We start from the raw sequence: 14,138 nt of genomic DNA on the forward strand, positions 1-14,138 counted from the left end.
CTTTTAGCCGAGTTCAGTGGCCACCCTGCAGCTGAAACTGAATTAGTAGAACGAGATATTTCAGAGTCGATGAGAAAATCTGTGAAAATTTTAAAAGAGGACCAACGTTTAAAATCAGCAGTACAATAATCTCCAAAACTTACCGCCAAAATCAGTGAGTGGTCAATCCGGACGACATCGCCAAACCAAACTTCCATCCGTTCATGCTTTACTTGCATCCAAAGAAGTCTCACCATAAGCTTAACCCGTTCATCTTTGAGCTGCGAGAACGCCAACTTTTGGATAGTTTGCTCGAATTGCTGTTGCTATAAGTTTTAAAATGATTCCCAGTTGAATCCTCCACAAGTTTATATCATACCTTTTCTCTGATACAGGTGCTAATGCGGACTAAAAGCCAAATATCAGCGCAAAACAGGACAAACAGTATTACCCCGACTAGCTTGTTGGGAACCGCTTCCCCGAGATCGTTCAGTATTAAGTATGCATAGGTGAGCTCCAGGAATATCTGCAAGCGTAAAGAAAGTTAGGAGAAAGCTTCAGCTCACTTCAACGGCTCATTTTTGCGGTTTAATGTGTGTGATGTTTCAAGACGAATGCTAGGCGTCAATCAGCCTAAGGCATTCTGCAGGATGACTTTGACCACGGCTCACGGAACTGCAGCATCCAGCCCCGTTGTGTGAAGTGCGTTGAACCACACCTATCTGAGGCGTGTGCACTGCCGTGCAAAGCGGACTTGGAGGACAAGGCAGAGCAAACCAAGGCGTGCATCAAGTGCGCCAACTGTGGACGCAACCATACCAGCAACTTTCGTGGATGCGTGGATGCACGGAAAAAACTGCCTCGAGGAGCAGGAAAAGAGCAAGAAAAAAGCAGCAGCGTCAGCGTTGGTTACAATTCTTGAACGACCTTTCACTCTTTAACTTATTTCCCCACCATACAACATCACACCCTACAAAGCAGCGAAGGGACTTTCGGAAGTGGAAGTGCCGGCGGTCGTCAAGATTCCGCAGGACCTCAACGGCGCACGGGTATCGATCGACCTGGACCTAGCAGTGCGGAGGTGCCATTATCTACGTAAGTCCAACAACGCTCGCTCGACATCCGACCGCGGTTCCCAGCCCATCAGCAGCAATAGTCATCAGCCGTTGTTTGACTGCATCGACCCCAAATAGTCAATTGAAATGAAAAATGAATCACGATAAGTAAAATGCTTCTACAAACAACATGTTGAAAGCCATTCCTTTGTGGACCACCGATTAGTGAGGTACTCCTGGATATTAGCTCCTGAAAAGTGCTTAAAAAGTGCAAAAATGCCTCACGGCAAGAAAAAGAGGCTGTCCTCACCAGCAGGATCGGCAGATTTGAAGGAGCTAAAGAATGCCGAAGCGCTACCTGCAAAGCCAGGCAGTTTGAGCAAGGACGCTCGAAATTCGTCTGGAAACCAGTTCGCTACCCTCCCTCTGGACGTGAGCGAGAAGGAAGAATTTGAACGTCGGGAAAAGTTGCCACCCATTTTTGTGAAAACATCGTCATCGGATTCGGTGCGAAAGTGGCTGACCGGCTTTATCAAATCTGGGGCTTTACGAGCTTCCATTCTCTTGTGTGCTGATGGACTCAAAATTCTGCTACCTACCAGAAAGGATTACAACTACGTTCGGGATTTCATGAACAACACAAAGATTGAATACTACAGCCATGACGATCCAGGTAAACGCCCCATGAAACAGGTCCTCCGAGGCCTGTACGACATGGATGTGAGTGTGCTGAAAGAAGAGCTCAAAACTCTTAAGTTGAACGTGATCGAAGTCTTAAAGATGACGAGACACAACAAGGACATCAAGTATCGTGATCAACTGTACCTGGTTCATCTCGAGAAAGGATCGACAACGCCGTCTGAGCTGAAAGCAGTTCGGGCAATTTTCAACATCATCGTGACTTGGGAACGTTATCGTCCAGTGCACCGTGACGTGACGCAGTGTTCGAACTGTTTGCAGTTTGGACATGGTGGGAGGAACTGTTTCATCAAGAGTCGTTGTGCAACCTGCGGAGGTGAGCACAAAACTCAAGCTTGCACCACAATCAACGAGAACATTGAAGCCAAATGCTTCAATTGCGGCGGCGACCATTCGACCAAGAATCGAAGCTGCCCAAAACGAGCTGAGTTTGTAAAAATTCGGCAGCAAGCGACGACGAGGCACCAACCAAATCGTCGCAAAACACCACCAGCATACACGGACGTGGATTTTCCTGCTTTGGCGTCACCAGGAGCGGGATCTGCCCGAGTGGTTCCAAATCTGCAGCCATTGCCGTTGAATCAGCGGCAAAAAGTTGCAGAGAATAAAACACCTCCAGGCTTCAGTCAGCAACCGAGGGGAAACCAACCAGCTTCAACGGATGAAGGCAGCAGAGCAATTCTCTGAGATTTCGGTCATTCGATTTTTTTTGTATTTTTTAATCCGGCTGAAACTTTTTTGGTGCCTTCGGTATGCCCAAAGAAGCCATTTTGCATCATTAGTTTGTCCATATAATTTTCCATACAAATTTGGCAGCTGTCCATACAAAAATGATGTATGAAAATTCAAAAATCTGTATCTTTTGAAGGAATTTTTTGATCGATTTGGTGTCTTCGGCAAAGTTGTAGGTATGGATACGGACTACACTGGAAAAAAATAATACACGGTAAAAAAAATTTGGTGATTTTTTTATTTAACTTTTTAACACTAAAATTTGATTTGCAAAAAAACACTATTTTTAAATTTTTTTATTTTTTGATATGTTTTAGAGGACATAAAATGCCAACTTTTCAGAAATTTCCAGAATGGGCAAAAAATCTTTGACCGAGTTATGATTTTTTGAATCAATACAGATTTTTTCAATAAATCAAAATATTGGTCGCAAAAATTTTTCAACTTCATTTTTCGATGTAAAATCGAATTTGCAATCAAAAAGTACTTTAGTGAATTTTTGATAAAGTGCACCGTTTTCAAGTTATAACAATTTTTAGGTAACTTTTTTGAAAATAGTCTCAGTTTTTCATTTTTTTAAATTAGTGCCCATATTTGCCCACATCTGAAAAAAATATTTTTGAAAAGCTGAGAAAATTCTCTATATTTTGCTTTATTGAACTTTGTTGATACGACCCATAGTTGCTGAGATATTGCCATGCAAAGGCTAAAAAACAGGAAAATTGATGTTTTCTAAGTCTCACCCTAACAACCCGCCATTTTCTAATGTCGATATCTCAGCAACTATAAATCCGATTTACAATGTTAAAACATGAAACATTCGTGAAATTTTCCGATCTTTTCGAAAAAAATATTTTCAAAAATTTAAAATCAAGACTAACATTTCAAACGGGCCTAACATTCAATATTACGCCCATTTGAAATGTAAGTCTTGATTTTAAATTTTTGAAAATATTTTTTTCGAAAAGATCGGAAAATTTCACGAATGTTTTATCTTTTAACATTGTAAATCGGATTTATAGTTGCTGAGATATCGACATTAGAAAATGGCGGGTTGTTTGGGTGAGACTTAGAAAACATCAATTTTCCTGTTTTTTAGCCTTTGCATGGCAATATCTCAGCAACTATGGGTCGTATCAACAAAGTTCAATAAAGCAAAATATAGAGAATTTTCTCAGCTTTTCAAAAATATTTTTTTCAGAGGTGGGCAAACATGGGCACTAATTTTAAAAAATGAAAAACTGAGACTATTTTCAAAAAAGTTACCTAAAAATGGTTATAACTTGAAAACGGTGCACTTTATCAAAAATTCACTAGAGTACTTTTTGATTGCAAATTCGATTTTACATCGAAAAATGAAGTTGAAAAATTTTTGCGACCAATATTTCGATTTATTGAAAAAATCTGTATTGATTCAAAAAATCATAACTCGGTCAAAGATTTTTTGCCCATTCTGGAAATTTCTGAAAAGTTGGCATTTTATGTCCTCTAAAACATATCAAAAAATAAAAAAAATTAAAAATAGTGTTTTTTTGCAAATCAAATTTTAGTGACAAAAAGTTAAATTAAAAATCACCAAAAATTTTTTTACCGTGTATCATTTTTTTTCATTGTAGTCCATATCCATACCTACAACTTTGCCGAAGACACCAAATCGATCAAAAAATTCCTTCAAAAGATACAGATTTTTGAATTTTCACATATCATTTTTGTATGGACAGCTGCCAAATTTGTATGGAAAATTATATGGACAAACTAATGATGCAAAATGGCTTCTTTGGGCATACCGAAGGCACCAAAAAAGTTTCAGCCGGATTAAAAAATACAAAAAATAAAATTAAAGAAAAAAGACCGATTCCGTAGAGAACTGCTCAGCAGTGACCTGTTTTCACCACAAGAACTTTTGAACATTTTCATCGAGATGACAACAACTCTGCGAGGATGCAAAACTCGCCAGGAACAAGTAAGAACCCTTGGAGCATTCATCTTAAAATACAGTTCGCAGTTTACTGGTTCTAAACATTTTGAATATTTCAATGAATTTAGTTTTAAGTTAGGATTAGTTGTTAAAGTGATTTTTCTTTTTTACCCAAATGTATTCAATTCAATGCAAAAATGTAAAACAATTTGAAGTAAATAAAATAAATGTGATCGGTTAATAATAAAACGAAAAATACAACAAAGATGAAGAGCATTAAGCCATACCACTAAGCATTTAAAAGAAATGTAATTATTATAAGAAAGTTCAATAAAGACATATTTAATTTCAAAAAAAAACATGTTGAAAGCCATGTTCAGAGTGATGTTCTCTGAATCAAGATTTGAATATTTTTCTAAAACAAACATTGCCGCCAAATGGCCAACCGGGAATGTTTCCATTCAGAGCTTTAACTCATCATTTTGAGAAAAAAAAGTCAGACAGTTTTCATGAGTTCCATGAGTTTTGCTTTTTTTCGGTAAAAGAAGTTTTTGCAACAAGTTGGAAAATTATGCTTTTTTCAGCACGAGTTATATATTTCATCTACCGAGTTGGATAAACATGACTTTTTGCAGTTTATTGAAATGCTAGGCTTGTTTTTTGAGTATCGAAATTAATTTCACAATAGTTTTTTGTTTTGTTTTCCGAGATATCGTCAATTGAACAATGAGGGTTAATTAGGTGACACTGAAAAAAACTTATTTTCACAAATGTTACACTTTGAGTGGCTAGATCTCTTGCATTCCAACCCTCCGAAAATTCAAGTTTTAAAAGAAATTGTTGGAAATTTTCTCAGCCTTGCGAGAATATTGTGTTAGAAAGGCCCGGAAAAATGTCATTTTTTGATTTGGAACTTTTAGTGAAAAATAGTTTGGAGTTCCGGTTTTCAAGGGCATTCATCAATTCTTGAAACCATGAATTGTGTTCATGAATTTGAAAACTATCATGAATTTATTCATAAGTATGGTGCATTTTCCCTATCGAGCTGTCAAATCTGCAACATGGAGTTAAACTTTCTGTGAAGTTGCTGTGAAGTTTACCATGGCAGTTCGAAAATTTTAACTCCATGTTGCACGCACACACTCTCACTTTTAATTTCTCGATAAACGTGAATATATTCCTTGGTGGTTCTCAAATTCATGAACACAATTCACGATTTCGAGAATCGTTTTTTTTCTTTTGAAATAATATTTTTGTTGGATTCCTCGGACAATTTCAAAAAACATATCTCGAAATGGTGAAGTTTCATTAACAGAATTCCAAGATGTGGTTTTTTGAAAATAAAAATTGTGGGTTTCGACGGGAAAGTGGCGAAAACAGAAAAAAAAATCATTATATTACAAAAACTGCAAAATAACTGTTAAATTCAAGCAAGGAACCCCAACTCCAACTTTTTGCGTTTTCGTGGGAAATTGTTGTTAAGATTGCCCCTAATCAAAAGTTTTTAAGCTTAACTCGATTACAACTAATTCAACTAAAAAAATCAAAAGAAAAAAAAACTTACCATAAGGATAACTCCATTATAAAGCAGCAACAACCACAGCAACATTGGCGCAGCAAAGAGCTGCGAGATGCTGTGAAACTGTCGGTAGATTTTGGAGTGTGCAATCGCAACTCGGTTAAGGTTCTCGCAGTACCGCAGCTCGTCATATCCGGCAAACACGTGTGCGAGCTCCGTCGAGAGCCGTCCCAGACTATTAGACAGCAACTCCAAATTGGCGCAAATCATTTCCAAACATATGACGAACTGATCCGTGAAGAAAAATCCTTTCACAAAGAGGGTAATGCTCATTATGGAATATGCATTTGCCAAAACTCCATCGACGGAAGGTGAACAAAAGTACACTAAACAGCTGGAAGCCACGGCAAGTTTCAGAACCACCAAAGCTTCGTACAACCGGTTAGTGCCACGTGGAACATCAAAGTGTTTCGCCAGTTGTTGCTCCAATGCGATGCTGTTGTTCAGGGTATCACGGAATCCCGACGAATTGGTAAGAAACAGCACCAGCAGAGCCACTTCCCGACACCAGTAAATTTCGTCCGATATGAAATTCAACGCCACCGGAAGAATCGAAATCGGCAGCGAGCGAACGCTCTCTAGATACCGTAACGAAGCAAACGGCCCAAGAATCACTGTCACCAGCTTTAGGGAAATTGTAACCACCAGCAGAGGATAGCTGGTGCGGAACCGACGCCGGGCTCGATCGTAACAGAACGGATACTGGCCCAGTAAAAGCAGACAGTAGTGGTGAAAGTAGAGACACCACCGGGAGAACTTCTTCTGGGACATTCTAGTAGTGACTGGTCAGGAAACATTTACCACAAGTTCTGAGTTGTGCACTTGTGCATTTGAGTTAAATAATTGATTGTACAAAGGTGGTCATCAATTCAATTTAATATTTAACACGTTCATTTTGCACGAATTAAATTAGCACATAATTATTTCATAAATAGGGAAACGATTGGTTATTTTTAAAATAATGTAGAGTCCGGACTTTATTATCCGAAGCCTGGATTATCCAAATTTATGATTTGTCGATAAATTGTTTTCGTTTTTTTTATTATTCGAGTTCTGCGATCCTATTTAAGTCAAAATTAAATAGTTTAGTGCCTGTTAAATTACAAAATCTATAGTTTTTTAAGGTCCAATACAAGGTTGTTAATCGATAGAATTATCGTCGATAATATTATCGTCTAACGATAACGTTAATGGTTATTGTTATCGTTATTTCGATAATTCTATCGGCGATAATCTTATCGCCGATAACGGACCGGTAACTCATTTTTAAAATCATTTTTAAATTTACTTAATCCATGAATATCATGTTAAATTTTCAATAAATTCGCTTAGAAAAAATATTTTTGATACTGTAGTATGTTTCAAAGCATAAATAGGGTAGAGTAGTCATCAATGAGACACGGGGAACAATGATAAAATGGCTCTCACAAGTCGTAGTTTCAACCAATCAGGCTCATATTTGGGGGAAAGGTGTGTCTACTGGATACTCGTCTGCCATATAAGTGGCTTTGGTTATGGACGCTCCCTTGAAAAATAATTCATAAATGTTTGTGTAAAAGTAAATCATGGACAAAAAATACTTTTTCGCTCGTAGGCTGCCATTTACACCAAAACTAATATTTCTTCAAATGTCTTTCGACGTTCCATAGGGATTAAGTTGGGCTACAATGTCCTTTCAATAGATTTGGCCAAAATTTAAAATACACCCAGAATCCAGGACTGTCTCATTGTTCCCCACTCATTTCAGCCCATGGGTAACAATGAGACACTTTGATTTTTCTTCAATAAACTTTTCAAAATCGATGGAAATCTTTCAAAACATGAATTAAAAGAGATTTTTGGCATATTTATAGAGTTTAAACTTCATTTAACCAAAAATACAAAGTTATTTAGTATTAATACGAGGGGGACGTCACTCCTGCGTTCACCGAGCGATAAAGCTCCCCTTTCAAGCCTTTGCAGCGCTAACATTTGCTTTTCCGCTTTAACTTGCTTTAACTCGCGTTAACCGCGATAACTTGCTTTTTGGCTTACCTTTTGTTGCGATCTCGCATCAGACTGCTCGATTTTTTTTGACAGCGAGAACTGTCAAAAGCAAATGACAGTTCTCGTTGTCAAACCATTCGAGCAGTTTGTTTTGTTTTCCTCTTGAAAAAAAAGGGACAAATCATCCGCCGGAACCGTTTCCTGCGCCTGTCACAGGTTTATGGTCCGGGGACTCGAGACGGCTTCATCACTGGCTCGGTCTTTCGTAGATTTCGTGGTGGAGCCAGCCTTCTCAGGTTGGGAACAAGGTTGGGAATCTGCAAAAAGGATTGACTACAGGGTGGTTAAATCTTCGCGATTTTCGCGAATTTCGCGGATTTCGCGGAAATCTAAATTGCTCTCACCGAGCAGGATTTAGATAAATTTGCGTTCTTTCTTCTGGAAATACTAGATTTAGACAAACATTTTCACTAGCCATCGAAATCTACGTTGTATTCTTGAAGATAGACCCACAGGAACATTCAACATAAATCCGCGAAATCCGCGCCGCGAAAATCGCGAAATCCGCGAAGATTTTTAACCACCCTGTGACTAGGAACGGCCAAGAAAAGCACGCCCTACATCGACGGGACGCGGTCCGTCTTCAAGTGTGCCACCCGGAAGAACCTCCCCAGCAGATGCCGGAATGTCTTCAAGTGTGCCACCCGGACGAACCTCCCCAAGCAGATGCAAGTTGTAACAATATCGACGAATCGTGCGCATTTGCTTCCGGAGTTGATCAAGTCGACTTGAGGCGAGCAGGTTGAAGGAACCGTGGAGAAGAGTGGTGCCAACCTGGAGGTGGTCAGGGAGATCCTTGAGCTGGCCGTGACAATTAGGGCATTCTAAAATCTGTCGGAGTGCTTATTGGAAATGGCCGGAATCTCGTTCGAGAAAACTCACGATGTTAAAGTGACTAAGTGATCGACAAGGAAAATGCAAAGGAACAGAACGACAATGCCAAGGCCTCCATCAAGATACTCCAAGAGTCAAGATTGCGGACGTTGAGAAAGCGAAAAACGGTAGGTTAAATATATCCAACATCTTAATTAGCTGCTAAGTTTCTGTTTTTTCTTCTTTCTAATCACTCCAGTGCATAGCGGAAGTCACGAACGGTTTCGATGCTATCGGTGCCAGGTACGGCTGGTTCTGCAGCCAACAGTGGATCGTCGTCCAGTTAGGAAAACAGCTCCTAAAACCAGGAGATGACAAAACGCCGCTTCGCAAGAAAAAGAAGAAGTAAGACGCAACACTTCTGTGTAGTAACTAATAAATTGTAGTGGGATGCGTTTTTTAATAAATAAAAAAAAATCGTCTTATTTATAATTTTATCACTGATTTTATTCGATGAGAAAACGGGCGAGATCGGGCCGTAGTTGATCAGGAGCGGCGGATTCGGGTGAAATCGTCAACGGAAGTTTGTTCTACGGCAGCCAAAACACGCACAACTGGAGACCATGTAGCCGGTGAAGGTTAATTGCGCTGACAATCACTTGTTCAAGCTCCGGCTGTCCAGGATGTCCAGGTCCTGCCATCGCTGCAGCGTCCTTCGATGGGCATGTGGATTACACGTGCACCTGCAAAGAAAATAATCATAAACCTAAAAAGTCCTGCAAAACCCCACCTCCAACATTCTTACTCTTCGTTCAGCTAAGCGTTACAAACGGTATCGTACTCTTCGTTGTCGGCGATCGTCGTCGGCATCTAGAGCCAGAGCTCGACCGAACGCTTCCATGGCCATCGATTCCTTACCGGACGTTTCCGCGGCCAGCACGCAAAGGGCGTCGTGCAGCGAACGATCCGATTCGTCGATGATCAGCTGGGTTGCCCAACGGATTACGACGGAACAGGCCTCTCCGAAGGGAACTCCGCTGAAGCACAACAGCGTGTCCTCGCCGATTATGACCAGCTCGATCAGATCGCAACGACCAAGCCGAACCTGGTCCGGTTTGTCACCTTTTCCTTCATCTTCTCCTTCTCGACGACCTCCAGCTCGGCAATTTTCGCCATCGAGTCCATTTTGATGATCGAACCAAAAACCTTGATCTTGTCCGTGGCCATCTGCGTGTTGGCGATCAAGATCTTTGCGATCTCGATGCGCTTCTGCTTGTGCACACCGGGCTTCTTGTCCAGCAGGAAACCCAGGAACTAATCCTCCAAACAACCGCCGTCCAGGCAATGTTCATTGAATCCTCTCGGAACTTTTCCGCAACCTTCGAATTGTTCTGAGCCGCGGCAATCAGTGCCGAACGTGCCGCCTGCGTGGCCTCGATCAACTTTTTCGCCTCGCGCAGCAACTCTGACACCAGCACCGTCACGGAAGTCGTTCCATCGCCAACCTCGTCGTCCTGGAAGCGACTCAAGTCAACTGATCGTCTACGCCGACCGCCTTCAGAATCTTCGCCCCGTCATTAGTGACCTCAACCTGCCCGGCGCTGCGGCCGTGCGCAACCAGAGTCTTGTCCATTCCCTTCGAACCGAGAGTGCTTTTGACCAGATCGCCGATCACGATGGTCCCCACAAACGAGGATAGCCGGGCAAATTCGCCCCTCTCCTTCTCGGCAAACGTTTCGGCGATTTGCTGTAGGAAGGTAACAAGCAGGGCAAAAGCTGGTGATAAATAGCCCTTGATATACGCAGCGTGGTGGAGCGCCTTTCAGTGGTCAGCGGAGCGTCGGTACTGGAATGGCCCCAGTCTAGGCTTATCCTACAAAAACAATACAAATCACAACTAAAATCTCTTAATCACACTGCTAAAAAAAACATTACCAGAAAACTTTGTTCCTCCATGATTTTGCGCCAGGATTTTCCGCCAAAGTCCGTTGATGTTAGAGCCGCCGATCACACCCAACACACCGGGAATAAAGGTAACTTTTCCGGTCGTCAGAACGAGCGCCGTGCTCTGTGGACGGTGGAGCCGGCGATCACACCGGAGCAAACTTTTTCGAACGTCGACAAAACATTTCAAAGTTTGCTTTGTTTTTTTTTCTTTCTGTCAAAACTGCTTGAAAAAAACCAAAACAAATACCGAGTTGCCAAACTTGACCAAAAACTGCTCGACGGCAAGGTTGCAAGAAAGATTTCCCTGGTTCAAAAGTCTAGCAGACGCTGGTCGCTTTAACTCGCTTTAACGCGCGTTAACTTGCGATAACTTGCTTTAAGGTGGCGTTATGTGAAAACTCGGCACGATGAGTAGCGTTGATGCTTTTCGAGCTCGTTTTTGTGCGTTTTAGTGTGTTATCGCGGAGTGACGTCCCCCTCGTGTTTTGCTAGAAAAATGTTGATTTTCGTAGAGTGTCTCATTGTTCCCCAGCTGTCTCATTGTTCCTGCCAAGTGCGTCTACAATGAGACAGTTGAATAACTCTGGCTGTAGATGTCGGATCGATCTCATATTTTGGTCAATGATAGAACACATTAAAAGAAAGATAATGCAACTAAAAGCTCATTAAGACATGCTGATGAAAAAATTAGAAAAATCGTTGAAAGTAGAAAACCTAAAGTGTCTCATTGATGACTACCCTACCCTACTAAATTTTCACAAAATACCTAATTTTTTTGAAAGTACTTCATTTTTTTGAATTTGCAATATGAGTATCAAACGACTCGAAATTTTGCATGCTTTTTCACTGTTTGAGAGTTTTTTTGAATGAAATACTCAACTTTTCACAAAATACCGTATAATCTCGAAAATACTATTTTTTTATAATTCACAATATGGGTATCAAACAATTCCAAATTTTACATGCATTTTTAATGTTTTAGAGTTTTTTGAATGAAATGCTCAAATTTTCACAAAATACCGTATTTTTTTAAATTACTCATATTTTCATAATTTGCAATATGGATATCAAATGAAGCTAAATTTTGCCTGCATTTTCACTGTTTTTGAGTGTTTTTAAATTTTTGGTTAAGTGCACCGTTTTCAAGCTAAAGGTATTTTAAGATGAAATTTTTCGAAAAATGTTCTTTTTTTGCAATTTAAAATACTTCACGAAGGTAAAAAACCTTTTGCTTTTTTGCTGGTTGCTCATTTGTGAGAAATGTGCCCTTTCCTTCAACTTTTCCGAAGACACTAAATCGAACAGAAAATCCCTTCTTACATACAGAGATACAGATTTTCGAATGTTAACAATGTCATACCCATTTCTTTATGACAAGGCCACAAAATGTTTGGAGACTTGTATGTTAATACTAATGATGCAAAATGGCCAAAACAACATTTTAGGAGCCTTCCGTAGAAGCTATTTTGTGTCATTGGTTGACCCATACAAGTATATACACAATTTTGGCAGCTGTCCATACAAAAATGGTTCGTAAATATTTGAAAATCTGTAACTTTTGAATGATTTTTCTAATCAATTCGGTGTCTTCGGCAAAGTTATAGGTATTGTTGAGGAATATCCAGAAAAAAATAAGTACACGGAATATAAATTTCCCGATTTTTTATGATTTTTTTTTTAACGCAAAAACTCAATTTCGTAAAATATTTTATTAGTATTTTTTGATTTTCGAGATTTTTTGATAAGTTTTAGAGGACCAAAACCCGCAACTTTTGAGCCATAGAGAAGTATGGTCAAAAATTCTGCTGTCGAGGTATAATTTTTTGGAAAAAATGTGATTTTTGGAAAATATAGAAATTTTACGCATAAATTTTGTTCGACCAAATTTTGTAATGTAAAATTGAATTTGCAATCAAAAAGTACTTTACAAATTTTTTGATAAAGTGCCCCGTTTTCTAGATATAGTAGATATAGCCACCGAAAGTTTGATTTCAGCGAAATATTTGCAATTTTTCGATTTTTAAAAATAGTGACCATGAGTGACCATTTCTGAAAATATTTTTTTCGAAAAGTTCAGAAAGTTTGCTATAAAATTGCATAAGAGAAATTGAAGCTTGGACATCTGGTTGCTGAGATACAGTTGCTTAAAGAAAAAGAAACCTTAAAAATTGAAGTTTACTAAGTTTCACCCAAACAACCCTCCAATTTCTAATGTCGATATGTCGGCAACCAATGGTCCGATTTTTAATGTTAAAATATGAAACATTTGTGAAATTTTCCAATCTTTTTGAAAACTATATATATAAAAAAAATCGAGACTGACATTTCAAAAGGGCCAAACATTTAATATTACGCCTTAATATAATAAATAAAATAAAGCAATAGTATAATATATAAAATACAGAAAATTTTCTGAACTTTTCGAAAAAAATATTTTCAGAAATGGTCACAAATATTTCGCTGAAATCAAACTTTCAGTGGCTATATCTTGAAAACGGGGCACTTTATCAAAAAATCTGTAAAGTACTTTTCGATTGCAAATTCAATTTTACATTAAAAAATTTGATAAAACAAAATGTATGTATAAAATTTCGTTTTTTTCCAAAAATCACCTTTTTTTTCAAAAAATCATAACTCGGCGGCAGATTTTTTGACCATACTTCACAGCTCAAAAGTTGCGGGTTTTGGTCCTCTAAAACATATCAAAGAATCTCAAAAATAAAAAAATAAGTATTTTGGGAAATAGAGTTTTTGTAAAAAAAAATTTAATTAAAAAATCGGGATTTTTTTTCGTGTCCCTTTTTTTCTTGATATCCCTCAACAATACCTACCACTTTGCCGAAGACACCTAATTCATCAGAAAATTTATTAAAAAATTACATATTTTCGAATATTTACGTACCATTTTTGTTTGAGCCAAATCAATAAATACTAATAAAATTAATTTCCGGTTTTGGTAGAGAATTTCTCAATTGGGTCCTAAAATGAAGCTTAGATTGCTGATGTTATTGTTTACAGCGATAAAGCTTATTTTTCTGAGTACAATGACCCTTTGTACGACCACAATGAGTTTAAAATGGATTTTTAAATCAATTTTGAAAAATTAACCTCGTGGTACTTCTTGACAGAAAAGCTCCTACTTGACAGCTCGTTCCAAGGGGACCATAGTTGATCCATCGAAAAAATGTTGTCTTGTCAAAAAAAAAATTTGCTTTAAAATGAAAAAAAGTGATCAGAAATGGTTTTTAATCGTGTTTTTTACCGTTGTACATAAAAATTGACATAGTGCTGTAGTACCCAATTCCAGATTTTTTTTTTTTTTTTTTTGAAAGGGACCTATAAACTATTGTCTTTCATATGTTTATAGGTC

The 14,138-nt window shown here is 38.7% G+C and overlaps 1 long non-coding RNA gene and 1 pseudogene across 1 annotated transcript; one reads left to right on the forward strand and one right to left on the reverse strand.

Annotated features, from left to right (window-relative positions):
• Nucleotides 1-7,869: 7,869 nt before the first annotated feature.
• On the forward strand, nt 7,870-9,579 carry LOC120432408 (uncharacterized). The gene is made up of 2 exons (XR_005608062.2): nt 7,870-9,009; nt 9,081-9,579. It is a non-coding gene; the product is annotated as an uncharacterized LOC120432408 (long non-coding RNA).
• A 58-nt stretch (nt 9,580-9,637) lies between these two features.
• On the reverse strand, nt 9,638-10,777 carry LOC120432364 (T-complex protein 1 subunit beta-like; annotated as a pseudogene).
• Nucleotides 10,778-14,138: the final 3,361 nt, after the last annotated feature.

Source organism: Culex pipiens, chromosome 3 (assembly GCF_016801865.2).
Source record: "Culex pipiens pallens isolate TS chromosome 3, TS_CPP_V2, whole genome shotgun sequence".
Classification (NCBI taxonomy): Eukaryota; Metazoa; Arthropoda; class Insecta; order Diptera; family Culicidae; genus Culex; species Culex pipiens.